The sequence below is a fragment of the Lissotriton helveticus genome, chromosome 7 (assembly GCF_964261635.1).
Source record: "Lissotriton helveticus chromosome 7, aLisHel1.1, whole genome shotgun sequence".
Lineage (NCBI taxonomy): Eukaryota > Metazoa > Chordata > Amphibia > Caudata > Salamandridae > Lissotriton > Lissotriton helveticus.
In genome coordinates this window covers 1,419,317,588-1,419,345,135 of record NC_136068.1, presented here as the reverse complement: position 1 = coordinate 1,419,345,135, position 27,548 = coordinate 1,419,317,588, and the positions used below count along the sequence as shown (strand labels likewise).

Below are 27,548 nucleotides of genomic sequence, written 5' to 3'. Positions count from 1 at the left end.
GGTATACTCAGACATGAGTCCCCTGCTCACTGCTCCATCAGGATTCAAGCAAGCCGGGCCGACGAGGCTGAAATGCCAGAAACCGGTCCCCGGTAGCTTGTATCCTTTCTGGTGAAGAATTGGCTTGGTAGTTTGGTCTGCCCTGTTCCCATGATGCACTGGGCCAGGGACAGACTAATTTGAATATAGCCAGGTACTGAGCTGGGATGGGGCAGTGAGCTAAATAACGGTGATGGATCAAGCCCTGATCTTTGGACTGGGTAAGAGTGGTCTGCTTAATTCAGACACTCTGTTCATCACCACCCCCTTTTCTGAATCGTTTTTGGCCACTATAGGTGTGGCAGGGTATACTCAGACATGAGTCCTTTGCTCACTGCTCCATCAGGATTCAAGCAAGCCGGGCCGACGAGGCTGAAATGCCAGAAACCGGTCCCCGGTAGCTTGTATCCTTTCTGGTGAAGAATTGGCTTGGTAGTTTGGTCTGCCCTGTTCCCATGATGCACTGGGCCAGGGACAGACTAATTTGCATATAGCCAGGTTCTGAGCTGGGATGGGGCAGTGAGCTAAATAACGGTGATGGATCAAGCCCTGATCTTTGGACTGGGTAAGAGTGGTCTGCTTAAATCAGACGCTCTGTTCATCACCACCCCCTTTTCTGAATCGTTTTTGGCCACTATAGGTGTGGCAGGGTATACTCAGACATGAGTCCCTTGCTCACTGCTCCATCAGGATTCAAGCAAGCCGGGCCGACGGGGCTGAAATGCCAGAAACCGGTCCCCGGTAGCTTGTATCCTTTCTGGTGAAGAATTGGCTTGGTAGTTTGGTCTGCCCTGATCCCATGATGCACTGGGCCAGGGACAGACTAATTTGCATATAGCCAGGTTCTGAGCTGGGATGGGGCAGTGAGCTAAATAACGGTGATGGATCAAGCCCTGATCTTTGGACTGGGTAAGAGTGGTCTGCTTAATTCAGACGCTCTGTTCATCACCACCCCCTTTTCTGAATCGTTTTTGGCCACTATAGGTGTGGCAGGGTATACTCAGACATGAGTCCCTTGCTCACTGCTCCATCAGGATTCAAGCAAGCCGGGCCGACGAGGCTGAAATGCCAGAAACCGGTCCCCGGTAGCTTGTATCCTTTCTGGTGAAGAATTGGCTTGGTAGTTTGGTCTGCCCTGTTCCCATGATGCACTGGGCCAGGGACAGACTAATTTGCATATAGCCAGGTTCTGAGCTGGGATGGGGCAGTGAGCTAAATAACGGTGATGGATCAAGCCCTGATCTTTGGACTGGGTAAGAGTGGTCTGCTTAATTCAGACGCTCTGTTCATCACCACCCCCTTTTTTGAATCGTTTTTGGTCACTATAGGTGTGGCAGGGTATACTCAGACATGAGTCCCTTGCTCACTGCTCCATCAGGATTCAAGCAAGCCGGGCCGACGAGGCTGAAATGCCAGAAACCGGTCCCCGGTAGCTTTTATCCTTTCTGGTGAAGAATTGGCTTGGTAGTTTGGTCTGCCCTGTTCCCATGATGCACTGGGCCAGGGACAGACTAATTTGCATATAGCCAGGTTCTGAGCTGGGATGGGGCAGTGAGCTAAATAACGGTGATGGATCAAGCCCTGATCTTTGGACTGGGTAAGAGTGGTCTGCTTAATTCAGACGCTCTGTTCATCAATACCCCCTTTTCTGAATCGTTTTTGGCCACTATAGGTGTGGCAGGGTATACTCAGACATGAGTCCCTTGCTCACTGCTCCATCAGGATTCAAGCAAGCCGGGCCGACGAGGCTGAAATGCCAGAAACCGGTCCCTGGTAGCTTGTATCCTTTCTGGTGAAGAAGTGGCTTGGTAGTTTGGTCTGCCCTGTTTCCATGATGCACTGGGCCAGGGACAGACTAATTTGCATATAGCCAGGTTCTGAGCTGGGATGGGGCAGTGAGCTAAATAACGGTGATGGATCAAGCCCTGATCTTTGGACTGGGTAAGAGTGGTCTGCTTAATTCAGACGCTCTGTTCATCACCACCCCCTTTTCTGAATGATCCTAAATGTGTCTAGCCAATTGTCAAAGTTCCGCTTTTTGCTCTCTTTCCGTCTTTCCCTTTTTTCTTCGTCTTTCTTATCACAAGTTGTTAGGTCCAACCCCTCCAACTGTATCTCTAGTAGCGAGAAGATATCTATGAATTCCTTCCTCCAAATCCTTTCCTTCACTGCCAGTGGTATCAAGCTTGCGAGCCCTGTGGCCCTGGTGGTCAATGACACCGGCCCCGGGGAAGGCCGCGCATAGGGTTCCGGCACTGGTGCAGCAGTAATAGGGTTGCTGCCTGCACCCCATGCTACCACTGGTGACCCGTCCCCCGCCCTACTGTTCGCCACGCCCTGACCTGCCAGAGCTGCCCGGCGTGCTGATCCTGGGTCAATTAAATGTCACGGCAACCCTGAAGGCTCTTCCTCGTCTGTGTCCTCTACCGCCATCACTCCTTCTATGTCCGCCTGCCTCCCCCCTACTGGGTGACTTGCGGCCTGCAAACCCCCATTTAGAAACATTGGTGCCATTGCTCTGAAACATTCTGCTACTATTGCGCTTATATGCTCACTTATATGCTCACTCCCCCATTCCCCAACAGGTGGGGTTGCAGCCAGTCACTACCATGTATGTCTGATGCCTCCCTGATTCTTCGGAGTAGGTCATTTAGCTCCTCCTGTTGCTTTCTGCCTCTTCCCCTATACAACAAGTGGCTCTTGCTGTGCTGAACGTGCTGCCCGCTGTTTCCTAGGGCTGGCAGGGTGCTGCTGCTTATTATTTGCCCCCAATAAAGTTCTCCTGGCGGGGTGCTTCCGCCGTCGATGCAACAACTGGGCCCCACTACGGTTGAATACAGCTGTCCTGCTTATTGCACTCCTACCAGTGGGGTGCTGCCGGCGAGCGTCCTGCTTGCGTGCCCTCAGGTGCAATCTACGCCCGTTTGTGCCGCTTGCTTATTCTTCTACTCGCTCCTTTGCGAGATAAAGAGCCTGTCTCTTTAAATTTGCCCCCCGCCTCGGGTGCTGCTACTGCACATGCGCGGCCCGCTCCCCCTCTGTCTTTTCAGCCCAGGGATGCTGCCGAGGGTGCTTGTCTGACGGGACGCACTCCCAGTCGCGGGCGGGCTGTGCGGCGGTCGGTGTTGCTCCGCCTGGGCTCCCTCACTTTGCTTGCCGGGTGGGCTCCGGTCACAATCAGCGCCGCTCACCTTCTCATGGTTCCAGCGACGAACCTCCGATGCCGGGTGAGCTCAGGTCCACGGCGCGGCACTTCCTCAGCTGGAAGGAGGTTTCCGGTCCTCGGCCCAGACCGCTGTCGGTTGGGCTCCCTACAGCACAGTTGCGACAATTCCCTTCTGCGCTGGCGTCCTGTTCACTGGGTGAGTTCCGGACAGGCGAGGGAGATAAATCTCTACCACTGACCACAGCACTTTGCCGCTTCGTGCTTCTGACGACGATGGCTCCCTTCTCCTCTCTCCAGGTTCGCTCAAAAAGATTCCGAACAAGTTGCTGCTTCCCCCACTCCAGCCGTGCACATGGAGCTCACCTGGGGGGGCAGGCCTTATATTCCCCCTTTTCTTGTGTCCTCCCTGTCTATCATGCAGGGCTGGCCCTCATTGGGGGGTTTGTAAATAGCGTAGCCCCCCCATTGGCCATGCCGGGCGGCGCCCGGGGGGGAGGGGGATGGGGGAGGGTGTTTCAAGGCCGGGCTGATTTCGTGCCCTTTCCTCCTACGCACCAAAAACGGCGCAGACTTGCTCATTATGGGGGGGCACGGCGACCGTTATGGCGCCGGCTATCGAGCCCCCTTCATGAGCAGTCTTTGCGAAATCACACAATGGAATGGAAAACAAGCTGAAAACCACTGTAAACAGTGGATTTTCAGCTCTTTTTTATTGGCTTTTAACTGCTGACGCACATCAAGGGGTGCAAAAACACCTCAGTATATTGGTACCAGCCCAGCAAGCTTTTTTCCTTTCCTTTGGAGTAGGAGATTTGGGGCAGTGCTGGGGCAAAAGTGGCTTGTAGATACTTTTGGGCATGAGGCCCGCCCCTCCAAGGCCCTGTCCCCTACTCACACGTGATTTTTATTTTTTAGTTGGCAGGTCTGTAAAGGTGAGTGGTGACCAAAACCTTTTTGGAAACTGAAACAGGTTGCTGAGGCCCCATGGTGTCACCTAAGCCTTTGAGTGGGTATTCAAAGAATACTAATCACCAATATTAGACGTGTCAGCCTTATGGTGGTTTTCCCCCAGACTTTTTGCCTTACTCCTCCTTTTTTTGCTGAATTCGTGTTTGTTGGCCCAAGGACTCTGCAACATTTCCACTGCTAACCAGTGCTAAAGTGCTTGTGCTCTCTCCTTTAAACATGGTAAAATTGGCATACACCAAATGGCACAATTAATTTACTTGTAAGACCCTAGTAAAGTGGTACTACATGTATCCAGGGCCTGAACATTAAATGCTACAAGTGGGTATACTGCACTCATTGTGCCACTCACGTAAGTAGCCCTTTAAACATATCTCAGACTTGCAATTCAGCCTATGTGTGCAGATTTAAGCTGTGATTCCGACTTGACAAAATAAACCTTTTGCCCGGTCTAAACTTTCCCTTTTAATACATGCAAGTCAGAACAAGGGTAGGCCCTAAGCAGCCCATAGGGCTGGGCACAGTGGGAGCTGGTAGGAATGTCAAGTTTGGTCTCTAAAAAATTGTATTTTAAAACCCTCTTTAATGGTAAAGTTTGATTTTAATTCACAATTCTGAAAATGGCACTTTTAGAAAGTTAACATTTTCATGTCCCAAACGTTCAGTGGCTGTGGCCTGTATTCTGGGTCACAGGACTAGTTGCTTCTGGCAGTTGGTCAAAGAGACAAAGGGGGAATCGGTGTTAGAAGGATGGCAGAATAGGCCATCTCTGACTACATGAGGGGATGAGCTGACACCTACCACACTTGCACACCATAACGAGTCTGCCTCAGCACACTCTCAAAGGGTTTCACACTAGTCTTTAGTACCCGCAGACAAGCTGGGTCTAGGGCAGGGAGGCAGGAAATTCCAAACACCTTTGGGTGTGAAACTCTCTAGAAACTGCTCTTACTTACTTCAAAGCTGATGCCAAGGATAAATAGGGGACCCTCAGACTTATCTCTTCAGTTCACTTCTGGACCTGTGTACTCTGCCAAGAAGAAGGTCTGTCCGGCTGTGAAGTCTGCCCTGGTGACATGCTTACTGACCAAGGACTGCTGTGCAGCCAAGGTCAGCTGTTGCTGCACCAGGAGTTTTCTTCTGCTGTGGGCTTTCCTGCTAAATCCAGCCTGCCCGTGTTGACCCAAAACTCCAGTAAATCTCCATGGGTCAGTTGGCAGGCCCCCTGTTCATAGCAAGCAGGGTAGTTGAGCCTGAACTAGGTAGACGGATGGGATGGGATCTTTGACAAAAGTGTGACTACAAGGCATCACACACAACCCAGGGCAGAGCTGGCATGTCCAGATATGTACATATGGTTCTTTGATTGGACTCCTACCTCGCGATAGTTTTCGTGGCTTGAACCGCGATGCGCTGTTGTTTGTGGGAAACACGGTCCTATAAACAATGATTTATGATGTGTTTAGTCATAAGTTCAATATATGTTTCAAATGCAAGACTGTGCTCCGAATCAGATAGATTGTATCAAAGCGTACCTCCGGACCTTTTGGTGGAATGAATCCGTGTGCACTTGTAATTATTATATCATGCGGCAGCGTTTTTTCTTTCACTGCGTGAGTCTGGGTCTAAAATCGACAAACGACTTGCGTTAGATTACTGGCCACGTACACACTTTCAGCAAGACGAGTGCACCTCGCCCCGGTACCATCAAACATAATCACCCGGTGGCAGAGAGGTGCATACTACAAGTACCAAGTGCCCTAGCGAGCCTTCAGCAGCAAGGGCTCCTTTAAATACAGCCAGCGCGCACACGTTCGTACCACGTGACGCGCGCTGACGTCTCATGCGGAAGCTGCCAGCTGGCAGGCGAACTGAAGGAGAACGAACGAACGGATGATTTTAGTACAAGTAATCGAAAATTCTCGTATAACATCCTTAACCCCGAGCAGCAGCATGCAAGTAAGGCTAGTAATCTAATGCAAGTCGTTTGTCGATTTTAGACCCAGACTCACGCAGTGAAAGAAAAACCGCTGCCACATGAAATAATAATTACGAGTGCACACGGATTCATTCCACCAAGAGGTCCGGAGGTACGCTTTGATACAATCTATCTGATTCGGAGTATAGTCTTGCATTTGAAGCATATATTGAACTTGTGACTAAACACATCATAAATCATTGTTTATAGGACCGTGTTTCCCACAAACAACAGCGCATTGCGGTTCAAGCCACGAAAACTACTGCGAGGTAGGAGTCCAATCAAAGAACCATATGTACATATCTGGACATGCCTGTTAGTGTCCCAAATACAACACTGACGTTGTCCCTGTTTTTTTTTATAAATAATTGCAGAGTGCCACTGCTTCCCTATGAACTATATACAGCTGCTCTGGGAAGACTCAAATAATTACAGGTACATGTAGGTGGAGCAAAATGTTGTCTGAGTCAGAACGAGTCTAATCCTCTGAGTCTTTCCTCACACCAATCATGTATTTATTTGTATGTCCCACAGTGAAGGCCATTTTCCAGTTCATGTCCTGAGGAGAACCCCCAAACAAAGTCCGGGTTCGAAACGCGTGGACCCTGTGCTGGAACAGGATTTAGAAAGGGTGTTACAGGACTGCAATTCAGGATAGAGTCCCCCTGTTATTAGACCCTTGAAATTAAGAGGTTCCAGCATAGCCAAACAAGCAGGCCCGCAGAAAGGAGTGAACGGCCGCTTGTCTGTTTTCATGTTATTAGGACTGGTGCCCCATGAACTGAATGACTAGAGGCATCTTTTCTTTTCCCTTATTTGTATACGGTGTTTATATGAATGTTTTTCATTTATATTGTTTGTGAAATGTTTATCTGTACTATGGTGTTATATGTGAATGTCGCTATTTGAGTATGCTTTATGTTTGGATACACTTAAATATTTTTTGCAAAATCATGAAAAATTACTAAATGAAAATTTGCCCACTTAGGATTATTGGCTAGGTGTGGTGATAATACATTGTACTAATCTATCTGGCCATCCTATTGTTGTTTAATAAATTAGAGTGGTCTAGGCCAGATAGTAAATAGACCCAAGCCTTCTTTGGTCCCACGGGTAATTCCTAACAGCGGCAAGTATAAATCTTACAAACCTTATGCATGCTGTTTGCATACCATTACCAATTACCACAGGTTAGTCACATCATTGGGGGAATGACCTCTTTGCTACCCACCCCGACGAAAGCCCAGGACCTCAAACAGGCCAATAGAGCAGGGCTGAAACATGTTGGTGAATTAGGGTCATAGTACCATCATATCCTCATACCCCATAACATATTTTCTTTTCTTCCCGCCCACTACACTAACAAAGGATAATTTAGGAGTGGGTGAGAAATGTTATCTTTAAAGTTACTTCCACTTACACTCTATCTTCACATGCTCTCTCTGGAATACGTTTGAGCCCACCCTGACCTTTATGATTCAGGCTGAATCCAATGATGAAGCATGTCACTATTGAGTGGGTGAGGGTTCTTCTCCCTTCCCACCCCTAAAATAGTGGGTGTGTTATCACGCGACATACCACTGGTCATACTGTAGCTTCCGAGGAGCCGTTGCGCCCTGTAAGGGATACTTATTGTATTATAACCCCTTTTCAAAGCCACATGGACATAACAGGCTTTTCCTACATCAACACATCTCCATGCAGCTCGACGTAAATCGCTGCAGTGTGCCATTGACTGCAGCCCAGCTTATCCTTGATGGCGACGTATCTCAGCGCAAGACTTCACGAGCACCAGTGGTTTCTTTGACACAGCCCAACACTGACACTGGCCTAGCACAACGCATCACGTCCCCTTCACCTACTGATCGTAGTACAAGTCTCCACAAGCCCCACCGGCTTCCTTGACAATGACGCAGATCCTCCATTGCTGCTCCTCGTCAGCAGTCATCGAATCCAACGCTGCGCGAACCATCTCAATGCTGGACCTGCCATTGCTACTCCTTCTCGACTTTGGCCTGTGCATCTTGAAGAAAGAACTTTTCAACTCTACACCCAGGACCACAAGGTACTTTTGTAGCGGACTGAATGCAGTCCTGTACCCAGCACACTTTCCATCGCGCTTGGCCTGAACTTGTGACTTGAACCTAGTCTACCATGGCCAGATAACAGTGGTTGGCAGTTTTTGCTTCTTAGTGATTGATTGTCATGAAATCTTTCAAAGTCCCTATCACTGATTGTGTTGGATTTTTGTTGTGGTGTCAAAAATTCATATTTTACTCTATTTTTCTATATTGGTGTGGGATTTTCGATGTGTTGTGTTTTCACTTTATTACTGTTTTAAATGCTGCATAAATAAGTTACACATTGCAGTTAAGCCTCACTGCTTTGTGCCATGCCACCAGAGGGGTAAGCACAGGTTAATTTGGTGTTTGGTTGTGTTTCATCCTGACAAGACTTATGGTTGCTGCTTGAGTAGGGATTTGCCATGTGGTCACACTAGGCCTGGGCAGGAACACCACCATTTTACATGTTCACGTTTAAAGTTGACATCTTTCTTGAAAGTTGACATTTGACACAAATTTGCTTGCATGCTTGTATGGATTTGTTCCATGAATAACTTTGCTTACATTTACAAATATTGTCAGAGCCTTGAACGTTCTGTACGAAAGCTAAAGTTCACTGCTCAAAATGATGTTGTTTATTATTGTTTGCTCAACTACAGCTTTGTCAGGATAGAATCAATAATGACAGCCTTACTGGGACTTCGGTATGGCAACAAAGGTGAAGTTTATTATAATAACAACAGCACTCTTTGCCTAATCAGAGGAGCATTTCACTGACACTGTCTAGGTCTCTCAGATGCCGGCTTTGCAAGACAGCTGAAACCATTTTACCTCCTGAGAAGGATAGTGCCCAGCTCTACACGGAGACGGGCTCCTAGATAAAACATACAAATAGGTAGCTGGGGAATTAGATCACCCTGCAGGGATTCTGGCAGATTCACCTACCCTAGGCACACTAGGAAAATAAGTGCTAGGCAGGAGAACAATATAACTGTACTTATATACAAGGGTATATTCTATGTAACAGCACAATGGTTCAATTGTTTATTTTCTTTACCATTCTCATGATGCTGATTACTCTGGTGTGTTTCCTTCTATCGATTATTGCAGCGCATCCATTTTTCACAAGAATCCTATTGCTTCAAAAAATATTAAAATGCCAATTTGAGTATTTCTTGTGTCGCCCTATGGGGATGCATGAGTTACCAAAAACAAAAAGGTTCTAGATCTGTTTCCATGATTTCCTTGGGGAATTAGGGTTTCATGTTCTGAGGTTGCACATAATCCCTGTTATCTGACTACGGTTAGGAGTACAGATGGTGCACTGTCAGCTAGTCAGGACTAAGGCCAACATATCCTGATGGTGTGCAAAGAATCAATCTTGCACAGTTTTGATGTTTATGTTGTCCTACAAATGCACAGTTTTACTGATAAAGTAGGAACTGTACGACAGTTTCACCCCCTTCAACCAGTAGCACAATTTCTTACAGCCATTCAAAGATGGTCACTATAAATGGGCATGAGATTTGGTGGCAATCTTTCAATGGCATTTACTTAAGTAAATCAAAACAATGCCACCTGCTGAGTGTGCATGAATATGCATGCCCACATGTGGGCAATTATCTTGAAAAGGTCAGAAACATTTTCAGATGGCCATTCATCAATAGTGCAGTGGGTGCCAAAAAGTGAAAAAGATAAATTAAACAACACAGTGTGAGGGGAAATATTGGGTAATTGGGCATGGGGAGAATGAGGAATAGTGGAGGGTAGGAGGATGGAGTGTAGAAAAAGAAAGAGAACAGTCCCTCCCAGGCACTGCTTTGTACGTCAGGAGTGGAAAAATACATCATATATGGCCACATTCTCACAAGATATTTGTGATCATTCTACCTATCCAAATCCCCTCCAACACATCTCCTATTTGCTATCATCAATGCTGAGCAAATGTTATGGAGTGTGAAACCAGTGATTCTGACTTGCCACTTCCAATGCTTTTATTATAATCTCACATTTGTCATCTGAAAGAGGCAACCCTGTTTTCCACCCACTCCACAATCACTCTGTATGTGTGTTGGCCCTTCCAATAATATGTGTGTTTTTCATTTTGGATGTATGTCCTCCTCCACCCTTGGTAGAAGTTTCTCAAGTGAAGTTAGAGGCATTGTCACTGCTAAATTGAGAGCAAAATGCATGACTTAATGGTGGGCATGTGTATAACTGTACATTTACATCACACTCAGTTCAGAATCTGTCTTCATTTATTCAAAGAACTTTATCAACCCTTGACAAACAGATGGTTATCAATCGAACAGAATAACTTTTCTGGCATCGGCAGCAACGGGCAAAGGGGATCCATTGTGTGTCAAACACATATCGATACCAATAAAATTGTGACAACTAAGGCACAATAGGGTTGTGCACTTTAGGAGACTTAGTTTAGTTGAAATAGGTAGGGCTTACTAGAGGAGTCAAGAGAAAGATGGTGGAAACATCAGTAAAAAGCACTGGTAAGGACAATAGCTCTGGCTTTTGTCCACCAGTCCACCAGTATTTTGGCAATTCTTGCTTTTTATGTCATGGTTTTTGCAAAACATCATTGTTTAGGAAGCTACCAGGCCCCAATCAATCTAAAAAAAACATTTGCTAAAGACAAAAATTCTGATTTGCTCTAAAAAAGCAAACATTGCAGTAGTACTTCCTGGCAGGGAGGGTAACTGCTTTGTGTGTTGATGTGGTCCTTGTGACAGAGCAGCACGTCATAACTCATAGTGAAGTATGCCAATTGTTGAAGTGTGCTGGCAAGGGTGGAAGAAAATGTGATTAACAGAAACATAGATTAATAGAAGTCTAGCCGAATACCCATATAGGTATTTATGTAATGAACGTCATTTTAGTACAATAAAAAAAGTCCTGGGTGCCAACCTCTTGCCTTTGGGTAAGAAGGCAAGAAAAAAAGATTGTAAGAATGAGAAAGGCAAAAGAGATAGAAGAAGGAACGAAAGGAGGGAAAGAAAGAAAGAAGGCAATAGGTAAAGAAAGAAGGAGAGGATGGAAAGAAAGAAGGAAAGAAAAAGGAGAGGAGGGTAATAAATAATCTAAAAAAGAAATAAAGGAAAAAAGAAGGTATAAATAAAGAGAGGAAAGAATGAAAGAAAAAGGAACAAAAGAAAGAGTAAAGAAAGAAAGAAAACGAAGAGAAAGGAAGAGGAAAGAAGGCGAGAAGGACAGAAGGAAAGAAAGAAGTAAGGGCAGGAGGAAAGAAAAGAAAGAAAGAAGGAAGGAAACAAAGGAAACGAAGAAAGCGGCAACAAGGAAAGACAGTCGGAAACAAGGAAAGAGGAAAGAAGGAAAGAAAAAATGGAAAGAAAGAAAAGGAAAGAAAGAAGGAAAGAATGAAAGACAGTCAGAAAGAGGAACAACAATGTCAGACAGACAGGGTTGCAAAGATAGAGCATCCTAATGAGCTTATATTAAGGGGTCATGTGTGCTACTGGTATTGTGTGAAAAAGGAGGAGCCATATAAACAAAGGCCACTTCACAAGGAATTTACAGGAGCATTGGCAGGACAAAGGAACTGATAAAGCTGAATATTCCCAGTGCTCTTACACGGTAAAAAGCGTTCTGCTATCATGTCAGGCTCTACAAACAAAGACAACACTATGCTAATAAGAAAGTAAAAACAAAAACACTGGCACTAAAGAGAACTAACTTGTGTTTGGATGTTCTCCTTGTGAAAGACCTAAAGCAGTCACTCAAAGTGAAGTTAGACAGTGGCTTAAGTGGGCTGACTGACTGTCCCATGCTGCGTGCTGTAGTGTGTAGAAACAAAATGTGACAACAATAGACCAATGGATGAAGAGAGGTGGCTGAAAACCCCTTTATGTAAGTATATTATACATATAATTTTAGCATTATCAAAAGGTTTTGCTAATGCCAGACCTAGAAAGGTAGTTTGTGAGGCCAATTGAGCAAGAGGAATGGCAGAAACCACCACTGGCCGCAGTTGGGAACAAAATGCAGGTCTAAATATGTCTTTTCAAAATGTTTTTGTTTTCCATGTATAGGAGGACCTCATGTAGCTTTTATATGTTGTAGCCGGGTTCCTTTTAACCTTTTGATTATGCTGTTTTGATTTATATTGCACCCGTACGAGTAAAGTGGTTAAACAGTTTAGTCATGAACCTTGGTCAGAATAAATTATAAAAGGAAGGTATAAAGCCATTGGGTCCTGGAGCAATCCCAGATTTTAAACTCTAACAGTTTTGATCACCTCACCAAGAGTAAAGTGGGCTGTCCAGATAGTCACACTGTTTTTTGTTAATATGTCTGGGCGCAATGAAGTCTATCAACACATCTGGATATTCAGTATCAATTGTATATAGCTAATTTATATTTTTCCCAAATAAGTCTGGTGTCCTTTTTTTTAACTTATAGTTACCGGAAACGATTCGATTTAATCTTCCTAAGTTTGAATGATACCAACCTCCATGTTTTGTTACCCTCTTCATAATATCTTTGATTAAGTTTGTCAAGGACCTATTTTACCTTATTGAGTTCCATCAGACTTAGTTGGCCTTGCACCACCAAATTCGTTTGCCACATTTTCTTTAAGGATGTATGACGTTACAACGCATGCTATTACAACGCATGCCTTTACGAACGACTTGCGTTGGGGGGCGCTGGATAGTGAATAGTTTAATTTACTCTTCCAACTCCAGTCCCCGTGGATAGTAGGGAAGGTGTTGGAAACTATTCCCTATCCTAGAGCGCCCCCCAGCGCAAGACGTTGTAAAAGTTGCCTTGTAATGGTTGCGTCGTATAGGTACTTCGTTGTAAAAGTTGCGTTGTAAAGGATGTTCCCCTTTCTTTAACTGTCACCTTGGTGGAGTTCCAATGTCTTAAACTCCCTCTGGAAAGTAAACAGGGACTCATCTCAAATTCTCTTTAATATGGGCATACAGGTGTCATTTAGCACCGCTTTAATGCAATCCCAACGATAGACATGTCCCTTACCCCCATGCCATTAAATAGGAGGTATTCCCTAATTTGGGATAGGGCCTCATGCCTAGGCACTGGGTCCCTGAGGTGAAAAATCATTAAAATGCTATACAGGGTCTCTTTGTTTCGGTGTACCACATTTCCTGTTCATGGGAAAATTTGCATACAGTGTAGTCCAATAAAATCATATCAAGTTAGGTGTACGTGAGAATAATCTACATCTATGGATTAAGCAATCTCCAAGCATCGGCTAAACACATATCTGAGAGTCATTTGCATCCCTCTTTGGTAAAACTATGGTACCACCAAATCTTTGATCTGATTTGTATCCGAGTCTTTTGCCAGAAGATTCAACTCCCTCCACACAATAAGGGACCTCACTGCTAGACTAATAGCATATGAACTGTATGAAACCCTTCAGACCTTCATTTAGTGTGTAGACAACGTCTGAAGAGACAGTTTGCCCCTATACAAGCTATCTAGTAAGAGTCTGCATCCCTTATCAGAGATGGAATTCTGCAGTGAGAACCCAGCGTGCATTGTACGTAGAATGCCAAGCATCTGCTCTCTGTTTTGACCGAGGTAAACATTTGCAGCAGAATGAGTGAGACCAGAGTCTCCACTTGTCACATGCTAGATAATGGGCATCCTTTATGAAGTAAATGTCACTCTTAGCATGAGTCAATGCCTGAATGATGTCTACTTCCTTGATGAGAACATTCAGACTCTGGGACAAATTGTAAACTGGTGTAGTGCTTAACTAGCTCAAAACCACATCCTCTCATCCTAATAATTGTAAACTCCGAGTCTAGGGATGTGTGATCTCTAAGGAATGGCAGACATTAATGGTGTGAAGCTGCTATAATCATCATATATTTTCTCTTCTATGTATCCCAGTTACAAATGATATATGTTCATTTATTTTAGTTTAGTTCAGATGAAATAGTATTATGGCTAATAGATTCTGATGTGTATATGCACATATTTTGTCTGAAGCTGATGGTCCATTAGCACACAGACCAGCGCCAACAATATAACATATATTTCACAATGACTATGACAATGTCTAGTGTTGGGTAATCATGCCCAAGAGGGTTGCTTCATTCCAGTTTAAATGTTGTGAAGGGAGATCTATCAAAGCATAGGTCTGTATCCAATACAAAATAAAATATTTAGATATACTCAAATATTGCTGCTATAAAAGAAGAGCAAAAACAAATGCAAAAACAACAGTTGATGGACAGAATGCAGAACAATGTCATACATTCACCCCAGTACAAATAACGATGGATTAAACCCAGATCTGTGACTGGGGGTGAATGTTTTGCCATTGTGCAACATTCCGTCTATCATCTTGTTTGTTTTGCTGTTCACCCTATGTGGGAAGGGTATGCCCAGATGTGGGTCCTGTGCTCACTAAGCCACTGGAGTCAAGCTATCCAGGCTGAAGACGGCTGATAGCCAGAAACCGGTCCTAGGATGCTTGATTCCGGTCCAGGAAAGACATGGCTTGGCAGTTCAGGCTGGACTGTTCCCATGAGGCACAGGGTCAGGGCTGATTTGCATATGGCCATGTCTGAACTGGGGTGGCTTGGTGAGCAAAATAACGATGGATTAAACCCAGATCTGTGACTGGGGGTGAATGTTTTGCCATTGTGCAACATTCCGTCCATCATCTTGTTTGTTTTGCTGTTCACCATAAAAGAAGAGCAGGCATACTCTGAAAGAAAAGCTACAGAAGGAATTTGAGTAACTGACAAAGAAATAATGTAGAGCACATTTAATATTAAAGGCATTGGTTGACTCATCCATTATCTCTTGCACCGTCAAGCTTTTAAAAGTACATTTGATTTTCCTACTAAAGGGCAAGCTCAGGTGCAAAACAGAAAAGAATTGAATTGGGCATTACAATCTTTGCAAATGAATGAAGTGCCATGGCTGCTAATAAATGAATCGGCTTTGTTTATCCCATAATCTCAAAAGAGATACATATCCCTAAGAAGGAGGCATTGTATAATCTTTGATCAATAGAGCAAATAGAAAGCATTCCATTCTCTGTCGCAGAAGATCCACATCTTATGTGTCTCCTGCTTGGAGTACCTCTCAGCCGATCATTGCTTTCCATTTCTATGAATGTCAAAACAATATCCTTGGGTTGAGTGAAAAACTACACAATGGTTTTCTTCAACATGTCTGGAAATTTTCTTTCGAGTTCAGTTGCTGGACAAAAGACCACCATTATATAGCAAATGTGACCTTTTCTTCATGGTCACCCCAGATTATTTGCCCTTTTCTGAAATCGAGTTTTGCTGGACGTAGAGCTCTGTGCATTTTCACCCCTGCTACACAGAAATTAAGTGTATGTGCTCTCCTTTAAACATGGTTAAATTGGCTCATACCTGATTGACAAATTTAACTTGGCTACAAGTCCCTTATATGTGATGTAAAAATTGAACTCAGGGCCTGGAAAATAAATGCCACCTGTGGATTTCTGTACTTATTGTGCCATCCACTGAATTGGCCTGTAAACCATGGCTTCAAACCTACCATGTGTAGCCTGACTGCATCAGTTAAAACCCTGATGTAAAACCTGTCAAAATAACAATTTCTGACAGGCAGGAAACCATGCTTTTAAGATCCTTTTTCTGAGATCCTGCTTTTAAAATGTAACATTCACCCAAGTATACCCTATTACCTACACAGTAGCATGCTTGATACCTAAAAATGGCACATTTGTGAAATTAAACCTCTAGTGTCTAGCCCCCAAAATATATATTTACTGGCAAGACTGTAGCTCATTCATAGAAAATGTCAAAATACAGTTTACACATTTTAATGTGTAACTTTTCACAGGAAGTGGCTACTTTCTGGTTTAAAAAAAATCAAATCAATGGAGAGAGCAGCAGAGAGCGGAGTTCCGAGTTCCAAATCCCAAGCATTCAGCACACAGCACACAGCAGCCCGGCAGTAAGGTGTGCGAGGTGCACGCTCCAGCGGACAACAGCGGACACCACAAGGGGAAAAAAGAACGCCGGGCACCAGGAAGCTAAGCTGAACGGCGGCGGCGTCTGAAAAGCCAGTGTTTGGCGGCGGCGGCGTTTGGCGGCGTTTGGCTGTGGAGCGAAGAGGGAAGCGGGAAGTCATCACGGACGTTGTACCCGCTGGCCCGAGTCCGAGTCCCGTGACCCCGTGAACAGCAGAAAGCGGGACCTGTGTCCCACGCAGCGGCGGCAGCAGCGGCGACGGTAGCGGCGGGTGTGGCGCATCTGCTGCAAGGCTGCCGCAAAAGCTGGCCGTGGTAGTGGGTCAGGAAGAAACGTGTGCCCCTCCTTCTATTTTCATTGCAATCACTGAGGCTTGGATTGACCAAAAAGACTTGAACACACCTGAAGCCGTACGCCAAGCGCTGTGCTGTGTTGGTGTGTCACACTGCTGAGGAGGCACCCGAGGAAGAGCTGTGGGGGAGCCGTTTAGAGCCGCTAGAGGCAATCAGGGCTCTGGGCTTTGGGTAAAAAGCCCTAAATTCCCCCCCTTGCGGCTGCTGTCACCGCCGCCGCTCACCGCAGCCAACCCCGCCAACCCCGCGGTGGTGCGAGGCTAATCCAAGGGTCGATCAGGTGGGGTTGTCGGCCGCCAGAGTACGGGCCTGCAAGACGGGCAGTGAAGAGGCGGAGGAGCGGCGTGAGCACACCCGTGCCATCGGCGGCAGCCACGGCCGCAGTGAAGAGGCACAGTGGTGAAGCGGAGGAGTGGTTGGAGCGGTTGGAGCGCAGAGCGGAGTGGAGCGAGTGTCTGCAAGACAGCAGGAGGTGGCGAAGAGTTGGTGAAGAGGCGGAGAAGCGGTCACAGCTTACCAACACCACCGGCGGCCGCGGCTCCGGACGGCAACTAGTCAGCCAGCCAGGTGAGAGATCGACCACAAGTCGCCCTGTGTGGGAGGGGCTCCTGAACAGTGACTTGCCCCTTCAGCAGCAAACCCTAATCCTAAACCCCAAATCCACGGGGCTATTCAGTGCAAGGCTGCACCCCCCGACGCACCGATGCTTTAGAGATGCTTTAGAGAACGTCAAGATATCGTCAAGTAACAAGTCTAACTTGCTAACTGCTGCTTACCTCAAGGGAGGAGAAGCCGGGAGCAGGAGCGATCGGCGTGGGAAGCAGCCACAATAATAGGTAGTAAAAAAAAAAAACATAGTGTCAGGGTTCTGTACAGATGCGATCAAGAACCATCAGTCAGGGGGTCACAGAAAGACCGCGAAGGAAACAAGGAAACAAAACCAAAAAACCAAAACTAAAATCACAAGAAGAGGAGGTCTCACAAACCAACGTCGGCGAAAATGGAGCTGGCCACAGGGATAGGTTGGTTTCAGTCCCCACCCCACCAACAAAGTTAAATTTCAAACCGACCCAGCAAACAGTGATTCAAAAGTTTTTCTTTTTAAAAGACCCCTTGGCGCAATGTACGCCCCCCAAAAGGAATTAACCCTGTTGCCAACCCCAATACAGCCGGACAAAACACAACCTTCTCTTAGAGGTACCCCAGTAATATTGGACACCGCATCATCAAAAGAACCATTACTAGAGAATCAGTTGGTTCATACAGATGGCAGGAAACTGGTTCCAGTAATAGCTCAGGTGCATCAGGCACCAACCGAAATGCCAGGACTAACTCTCAAAACAAATTCGGGAGAATTAAACGAAGCTCATAAAGAAATTACAACAAAAGTAAAAATAATTAATACTGGAGATCCTGTGGAACCTTTGGTTTTTGAGACCCCCGTGGGGATAAGCAGAGAGTGTGGAAAATCTCACTCCTCTCTAGAAGGATTAACACAGGGAAAATGATCCTCCACTTATAGTAAATCCCAACGCCGGCAAACTTCCTTCAGGAAACAAGGAACAGTGCCGAACCAACTCAAGATGGTCAAAGTAGGAAAAAATAGATTTAATAAAATCAGCAGCAAGCGCAGCTTCAACGGAAACCCTGATCGGCAAAACGTTCCCTAATATAAGCGAGGCGAATCTGATTGAAATTCTGGAGTCTCTAGAGGGGACGGGACAGGATAAGGAGCAACGCACCCCGAGCCCAAAGAAAAGGAAGCCACAAAGAAGAGCCATCTTGGTCTCTTCAACCCCCCTGAACCCTCAAAAAAATCAGAAAGACAACACGACAGAGCCACAGGTGGATGGCCATAGTCCCATAACAAACAAACAACTAATTCTTTCATCACCAATAACTATCTCTTCCGGAAATGGGTCAATCCCCAGCTCGTCAGCCCTGGCTCAACACAATGATGAGCAGCACCACACGCAGTGGGCCGAAACTCTGATTCATACCCTGGAACAATCCATAAAAGTACTACATTTTCAATCAGACAAAATAGATGTGCAAATTGACCTAATCAATCTCATGGTCAGTCACATCGCTGGAGTAAATAAAAAACTGGACGTAATAACATCGCTATTAACAAAAAAGAAACCCTAGACAGGCAAAGTGACATAAATAACCAACAAGCCACATGCCACTGTAGCCCAATCATAGAGAAACTGGCAACACTTCCGGAACTTCTAAAAGATGTTCTAGGGGCAGCAAAACAGTCCTTAAATACCCATTACCAAGGAACATCTCAAAAACCGATCCTGCAAGAGCAAACCTCTCACCTACCCAAAGTCAACAATGAGGAATCAAAAAACATAAACGAAGCTAAAATAAACCTAGAATTTGAGATTAACCAAAGCCAACGCGATGATCAAACAGCGGCATCACAGCCAATAACAAAGGCGGGAGGCAAAATCACAAAACGGGAAAGAAAGCGCGCGAGGCTAAAATATAACAAACAACCAAGCCTTGCCCCGGTTAAATTATTTCCACTTTTTACAGTAAAACCAAACACGGAAATGAAAGCAACATTATGCTCCTTACCTGAGGCTGGAAGTGACGAAAGAAATCAAGTATACTGCTCACAGACCTCCTTTGCAAACAGTCAAGGTCTTAGGCACACGGCAAAATCTTATTCTGAGCCTCAAAACAAGCAAGGAGTTATAAGCCCAGTCCGCGAGAACAAAGCAAATGGTAAAGAACCCCAGGCTGTGCAGCAACTGAAAAATTCAAAATTAGTCGACAGGGAACATGGCGAAGTAGCACATAGGAAAAAGCAACAATTGGCGGGACACATTAGCCCGAGGGGCGGCAAAGTACAAAACAGCCAACAACTTGCATGGCAACAAGTAGAGACACATGAGTGGCCCAACTTAGCAGAGCCTAAGCAGCACCCAGATAATAGGTCGGAGGTCACACTGTCAACCAGCCCACAAATCCCCCGCAAAACAGTTGCTGTAATAACAAGGGGAAAGGACCGCTACTGCAAGCTTTCAGTCCAGGAGCAAGCGGACCCACAAATAAGGACGTCAGCCCAAAAAAATGTTGGCCCTCCAATCGCCAGGCAAGAGGTATTAATTAAAAATGCAGCAGAACATGAACAAGGAAGCATTCAAAACCCCCCGCTAAACCTTGTAGGATCAGGGGGAAGAAATGAAATCGTTCCTTTGTCATCCGTAAAACAAGTCGAAACTGACTCGTGTGAATTGAAGCTGTCTTTTATTCCGGAATACTCATCAAAAGCCTGCAGGAAATCAAGGACTGGGCCTGGATCTCAAACGCTGAACGATGAGCATTCCTAACCATGGAATAAAAACACCGGGACCAGCAAGAGAAAACAACAAATTAATTAACATCTCGCTCTGTTCATGGAATGTGCATGGCTTTAGGGACATGGGCCAAGATCAAGATACCGCAAAGTTTTTAATGCAACAACAAATAATCTTGATTCAGGAAACATGGAATATGGGGGCAACCTCAATACCTGGCTTCATTGAACATCATTGCCTGGCAGAAAGACACTCAAATTATGGTCATGCGAGAGGGGGCATATCAACTTATTTAACCCAAAAATTGCATTGGGAAACAGAAAAATATTCACAGGGGTAAACTGGATCCAAGTGATTAAGATAACCGGCAAGGAACAAACCATACAACTCCTCCTAATAAATGTCTATATTCATCCAGACAGAAAGAAGCAGAACAGTAAATATACAACTCTTATAAAATTGCTAAAAGCATTGCAGAAAAGTCACATAAATACTCATATGGTGATCGCCGGCGACTTTAATACCAATCTTTTAGCAACAAAACGGGGAAGAAACAGCAAAGTTCCTCACGGCGCATCTGACTTTGTATGCAAATTAGCAGCACTCGACCTAATAATTATGAATGGCAAATCCCCATGGGACTCGCCCCCCGTGGCAACATATCTGAGTGGAAAGGTCGTCTCGACAATAGATTTTATTATTACTAGCACAAATCTGTCCTCAGAGATAAATAGTTTTAGTATAATTTCACGAGCAGAAAGCGACCACCTGCCATTAACCTTGAATCTGAAGAACAGAACTAAAATTGCTCAGAACCGAAACGCCATTATGCTGCATTCAGAAACGTTCAATTTGCGCAAAGTAAAATGGCGAGGAGTGGCCCCGCAATCCATGGAGAAGAAAGTAAAGGCCTTTAATGAAATCCAAGGCCCTGTACAAGAACGGGCTTATGCAAATCATTGGGAGCAACTGGCCGAGTTCTTGCTTCAAACCTTCCCGGTTTCCAAGCCACAGAGGTCTACAAAAAAAGTCAGAAGGGACCCATGGTTCGATCATGATCTCAAAATGCGCAAAAGAGAGATCGCGAGAGAAGTGCGTCGCCTATCTAGAGAGGGAGAAAAGGGCCTAAAACAAGAAAAAACAAAGCTGCAGGCACTAAGGAGTGCCTATAGAAAGAACTTGGGAAAAGCAAAATCAGTGTATAAAGAATCAATTTGGCAGCAACTATTAACAGCTAGCAAAAAATCCAACAGCAGCGATTTCTGGGGGATTATCAATGCATTATCAGCTGGCCCAACACTTCAGCAAGAGGCAGGAATTGGAGCATAAATTTGGATAGATCATGTAAACACCCTGTTTAATAAACCAACGAGGGATTTAGAACAACCATTCCAGGGGCCACACCATGACCAAAAGGAGGCTCAAACCGGACCCAGTCATGTTACATCAATAGACAATCTAGCCCACTCGAACTCCTTTTCCAACAAGCAAATTTCTCTGACAAATGCGAAAGAACTGATTAGACTTACAAAGAAACTAAAGTCCGAGGGAGCGGCCGGGCCAAACGGCATACCAAACGCAATTTTCAGGAACAATCCAGAGTTATGGTCGGAAACCCTTACCCCAGTCTTCAATGAGATTTACGCACATTCTAATGTCCCAGTTTCCTGGAGGGGGTCTGTCATTCACCCCATATATAAAAAGGGAGATCACGGCAAACCAGGGTACTGTAGACTAATCTCATTGATTGACGTGGAAGCAAAATTATATGCCTCGTGCCTACTGAACCATCTGCAAGGTTGGATGGAGGAAAGCAAAATCATCCCCAAATTTCAAACAGGATTCAGGAAAGGTATGGGCACCCAATCGAATCTTGCAACTCTAGCCCTCTTGACGGAACAGGCACAAAGAAGGAAAGCCCGCCTCTTCGCCTGTTTCGTGGACATAAAAGCTGCATTTGACAGAGTGAGCCGGAATCATTTATGGAGCAAACTAAAGGGATGGGGCCTACCAAATGTACTCCTCACCGCCATCATAACCTTGTATACTGATACCTGGACAAGAGTCAAGTTGGGAAATGGGTCGAGTACCACCGCTAGCATTTTCACACAAAGCGGTCTGAAGCAAGGCTGTGTCTTGGCCCCAAGCCTTTTTAATCTGTATCTATCGGATATTGCCCGACACTTTGAAAACCCAGACTGCCACCCCCCGAAACTGGCTAATGAGCCAGTCGCAATCCTCCAATACACAGACGACATAGTCTTGCTAAGTCAAACCCCAGTGGGGCTATAAAGATCAATAAATAACCTGGCATCCTACTTGGACTCGGAACAGCTAGAGATAAATAAAGACAAAACAAAAGTCGTTTGCCTAGTTGACAGTAGGAAACTAAAGTTCAAATGGATGGTCAAGGGGGTTCATGTAGAAGAAAACAGCTCATACAAATATCTGGGTGTAATAATCGGGCAGGGCTTAAGTCATAAAGAACACAAACTGGCCCTTGGAGCAAAGACCCAGTTCTTGATTTATGCCTACAGAGCACTGCGCAGAAAATTGGACTGCCCAAACCTTTCTCATTTGCTAAAAGTCATGGCCGCCCAAATCCATCCAAGTTTGTCCTACGGCTTGGTCCCCTGGTGTGGCAAAGATTCGCATTTACAGAATGAATTGCAGTCAAAAATCTACAAATCGGTTTTTGATCTGCCAAAATGCGCCTCGCCTACCCAGGTAAGACTGGAATTTGGGCTCCAGGATCATAAATACAGGGGAATGAGCAACTTCATTAAATTCTGCCATACCCTCCGGTCATTCGAAGCGGACACTCTAAATAGACTCTGTTGGGACGAAGTAAGGTCACAGAAGGAGCAAGAAATTCCAAACTCTTGGGGGAGTTTCCTGAGCACATCCTTGGCCACGTTGGAATTGCAACCAGCATGGAATAACACGATGGATAGAGTTTCTTTTAACAAACTTGTGAAAGTCGCAAGTAAAAAGAAATCCTTACTGGAAGATAAATTGGCGCTCACAAAGAGGCGGCACGGATGGACAGTTATAAAATCATATAGGACATCAAAGCCACAAGCCTATTTATCTGCCCATTTTAGTTCTCACTTAAAGATGTGCTTCTTAAAGTTCAGGATGGGGGCGCATGTCTCCAAGGACTTATCCCCCTCATGGGTAACAGGCTTTAATTTAGAAGGTTGTCGATTGTGCGGATTCCAAAAAGAAACCTTGACCCATTTGTTGTGTGCCTGTCCAGCCATGTTAAGCCAAAGGAGACGGTACCTAAAGGTGATTTTTATTAACTTGAACATTCGATCTAGCAGACAAGCAGTGATAAGCTGGCTGGAGGGCTCGTCATGCATCCAGGCTTGCCGAGGAGTCAAGTATATGAAACTTGTCAACAATTGCCTATCGCAAGCGGATGATGACTAATTATAATGGCTTGTAATACATCCTCACACCCTTATTTGGGGGTATATATTTTATTTTTCTTGCAACTTGATTTTAACATAGTTTTAGCATGATTTTACAATATTAGAATTGTATACACTTGAAATGTATGGCAGACAGAGCACAGATGTAATATGATCGCTCGCATAATGACAATCCTAGCTGTCTGTGTAGATGCACTTTATTTATATTTTGTCGGGGGGATTTTGTGATGATTTTAATTAATCAAGCAATAAACTTTAAACTGAAACTGAAATGGTTTATTAAAAATCAAATGTAATTGTAAAGTTAGATTTTTAAGAAATATTCAGGAAAAGTTACATTTAGTTGCCTAACCCTCCACTTGATTTATTAGCATTATTCTACTGACAGCTGGTCTGCCAGTACTTGATCGCAATGAGGTGTGAAAATTGCTCCCAGAACAAAAACAAAGGCGTAGGTGTGGGGAGGTATTTTTCAACACCTTGCAGGAAGGCCAGTTAGAGTGCAGCTAGGAACTTTAGTAGCTTTTAAAGGGCCTGTCCTTTCCTGAGTAAATGTAAGATAAACTCTGGATGGGGAAGGCAAACATTTGTTTCTCCAGCCAGGATGGCTTAAAACCCAGCGGGAGGGAAGCTACCCCCAGAGCCAGTTGTGAGTCAGCACAAAGAAGGGGGCACTCATTTCCCTGGACACATACATTCTGCATAAGGAAAAGATTGCCCCGTCTTGGATTTTAGGATTAGTGGACATTGTGAGATTGTTTGCTGTAGGGCAAACAGGAACTGCGGAAAAAGTGGGCAGGGTTGCCCCCGGGAACTTTTATCCCATTGGCTAGGGAGGAGACAGGAGACATCCTCACCCGATAGCTAGTGCCAACCATAAATGTGACACCTCAAGGCACCCTCCTATGAACACTTTCTGGACATGCAGAAGGGCAGAAGAAGACTGAGCCCTACTTGCTATAACGTAAGAGGAGCTCTGGACCAGCCCTCCCACTCCTGTACCTCTGGGAAAGACGTGAACTTGAAGGGTCAGTTGGCTGACCTTCTCTGTGGCTATAAGGACACAACAAGCTCAATAACTACTTTTTCCTGGAAAACCAGTTGCCCAGTCACAACTAGACCTACACTTGAATATACACAATGCCTTTGATGTCAAAACCCAGAAGTCTTGGGAGCCTCCTGCAGCTTCAGAACCTCTTGTGCAAAGCAGAGGAAAAAAGGCTAACCACTGCAAAGTTTTGATACTTTGAAAAATGTTGACTTTCAGGTGCCGGGGGACAGGGACCAATTACCAGAGCCAATCGAAAAGTCTGCCTTGTTGGGCTGAAAATATACATTAGTCCTACTTGGAGCTTCCCTGTAGCAGCAAATCCTGCTGCTAGAGAAATCCCAGCTACATTTTGAGTACCTAGGTAAAAATACTGACTGGGAAAAGCCCTGAAAATATCAGACCGACACAACGAAAGATCTGGGTTTCCAAATGTAGCTGTTCCCGCTGGGAGCTTTTCTGGACGAAATTCAGTGGGACCTCGCTCAATGCATATCCAACTACAGTGAAATCTTCCTGGATACAGCCTGCAGCCTTGCCCACTGAGAGATTCTGACTTCTATTTTGCAGGCCTGGCTAAGTCAAAAGGTAAAATCCTTGTCCAGGCCATCACACTTGATGTATCTGACCTTGAGATACATTGCAGTCAGCCTCAAAGTGAAACCCGGTCCTGGTCTATTGGTCTATTGAAACCAAAGGCTATCATGGCACTTAGAGGCATACACCCCGATCGCCATGGGAACGTCACTTTTTGTGACGTTTCTGTGGCAATAGGGGCTGCGCCTAATTTACAAGGCAGAGTTAAGCCACTTAACCCGGGTTAATGCTGCCTTGTAAATAAGGCCCCTTTCCTGCTATGTGTAGCGTGAAAGGGGAGGGCAGTGGGTGTTGCGGTGGGCATTCCACTGCAACACCCATTGATTTTGATGCTGCCCCCTATTGACAAGGGCAGTGTAAATAGGAGTCAGCACCAAAATTGAGACCAGGGAAAACCTGGTCTTAACTTGGCAAAATGAGGGGAAATGCTTTATTTCTCCTTGTTTTTGCTTTTTCTCTGTTTGCTGCCTTGTGCAGCACGCATGGAAAAAACAAAACACCTTGAATTGTTTATGTGTAGGAAGGTGACCATTCGTGCACATAAACCATCCTTAAAAAATGACATTTTGTAACTTCCATGTGTGCTTCATTAAGTAGTATACATAGAAGTGACAAATGGATTTTCAGGATTGTTGCTACACATGAACAATCCTCCCCTGTACACAGACACCCTTGCGGTATAGGGGAAAGGCAAGGCTGCACCATATCCTTGTAAATATGGTGCATCCTGTGTTTCTGAAGTGGCGGAATGAGGTGTTAAGCCATGACGGCTAACACCTCACTCCGCCACTTCTTTGTACATATGCCCCTCAGTGTTTTTTGTCTCTTATTTCACTTTGAACTTTAAAAATTCATATTTCCTGTTCCTCAAAGTGGACTGATGTTGTTTTGGTGTCATTTTGTTTTATTAAAATGAACACTACGATCTTGCTAGATCACCAATTCACCTATTCGGGATTGAATGGGTGAGCAGAAGGGGGGACCTAGATGGGGGGATAGGAAGGCGCTTTTTGATTTGATTTGTTTAACAAGGAGGACCAAGCAAACATTTATTTTAATTTTGTAATTTCTAGATATAAAGGGTGAAGACGGGACAGTTCTGTATCAGAATTGGTGATCTAGCAAGATCGTAGCGAACAGGAAGACATTTTGGGGCGATTGGAAAGATATTGAACACTATTGGAGGTAAGCAACAGTGGATTGTGGGGAGTAGTCTTGCACTATGAATCTGAGTATTTGGGTTTTGTAGTATGCTTGGTGTGGAATTATTGTCCTTAGTAGTAAGTGAAGCTCTTCGATGACTGGAAGAGGATATATTAAGTAATTTTCAATCTTTCCATATACAGATTGTTGTTTGAATCGGATCAAGTTGATCTATATCATTGGTCATCTTCAAGGATTTCGTGGAAATGAGAGACTGTTTTGGGATTTGAATAAGAGTAGTTATTTATGAAGGTGAGCAAAGGGTGTTTTTCTTTGGAATAAAAGTTGCCCCCCCTTGAATTTAGGTTATGCGAATTATATAGTTTCTCTCTTTTTTCTTCTTTTTTCAACATTTTCTTTTTGGATAACAGGAAGTTCTTTACACTGGGACTCTGGTGGTTACAACACACAAGACAAGATTTCTTCACTCATTGCCCCTTCTTCTGATGTCCGATTTATTATTACAGGAGGTGAGATCAATAGGCTTCATTCTTCTTAATAATTTTTTTCAGGCTGGATGGCCATTATAAGGGGTTGTGAGTTTGGGAAACTTGAATACCTAATAAGGGACAAACTGTATTAAGAGTGTCATGTTTATAAGTGATATAGAATTGGTAAATAAGATTATGGTCCAGGACTCATTTCTCGGTTTAAATTAAAACATAGGTATTGGATCATGTTCAGTTTCTCCATTTTGTGTCATGAAATCAAGCGTAATGGTATAGGCTTATGTTATCATGTGTTTTCAGATTGTTCAATAGATAGAGAGGAGTTTATTTCAATGTATCATTGTTCTATTCAAATGTAATCATGTGTAGAAGTAGTCAATGGAATTGTGAGTTTATATATATTTTTTTGCTTTCAGCCCTGATGAAGTCCCGGATGGGGACGAAACGCGTCGGCTGTAATTTGTGTTAAGTTTGTGGGAAGCTGGCTGACATTGCTAAATAAAGAAAACGAACTACACGTCTTTGGATTTGAGGATTTTTCTTTGGGACTGAATGCATATACAAACTTGATAGTTTATCAATATTAAGTTATTTCAAATTTACGCTCCTTCTGTATTTTGATGTATGTGTAGTATTTAGTGGTTGTGGACGAGGAACCACTAGAAAGTAGAGCGTGATCATAAGTGATAGTAATTCGTTACGAATTAGGAGTAGATAGCTTTCCAGTGCACACAGCAGTAAACCCTTCATCGTCTTGTCTAGAGTATTCCTTATGGGTGATTAGTTCGCGCTTTAAAAATACGGGGTTATTATTTATTATTATTACTGTTTTGGTACTGCATATTACTTTGCATATTGCTCTATGTGAAGCCTGTTTTCTCTGTACCACCACTAATGTGATTGAGCTCATGTTAATTTAGTGACTTTAGGGGTTCTCTCTGATGGAAGAAATGTAT

General features: G+C 44.5%; 1 long non-coding RNA gene across 2 annotated transcripts; it reads left to right on the top strand.

The window, feature by feature from the left end:
• Nucleotides 1–3,099: 3,099 nt before the first annotated feature.
• LOC144767444 (uncharacterized) lies at nt 3,100–27,109 on the top strand. Of its 2 annotated transcripts, XR_013598206.1 has the most exons (5): nt 3,100–3,401; nt 26,014–26,125; nt 26,287–26,395; nt 26,515–26,613; nt 27,009–27,109. It is a non-coding gene; the product is annotated as an uncharacterized LOC144767444 (long non-coding RNA). The 2 variants fall into 2 exon arrangements; XR_013598205.1 differs by lacking the exon at nt 26,014–26,125.
• Nucleotides 27,110–27,548: the final 439 nt, after the last annotated feature.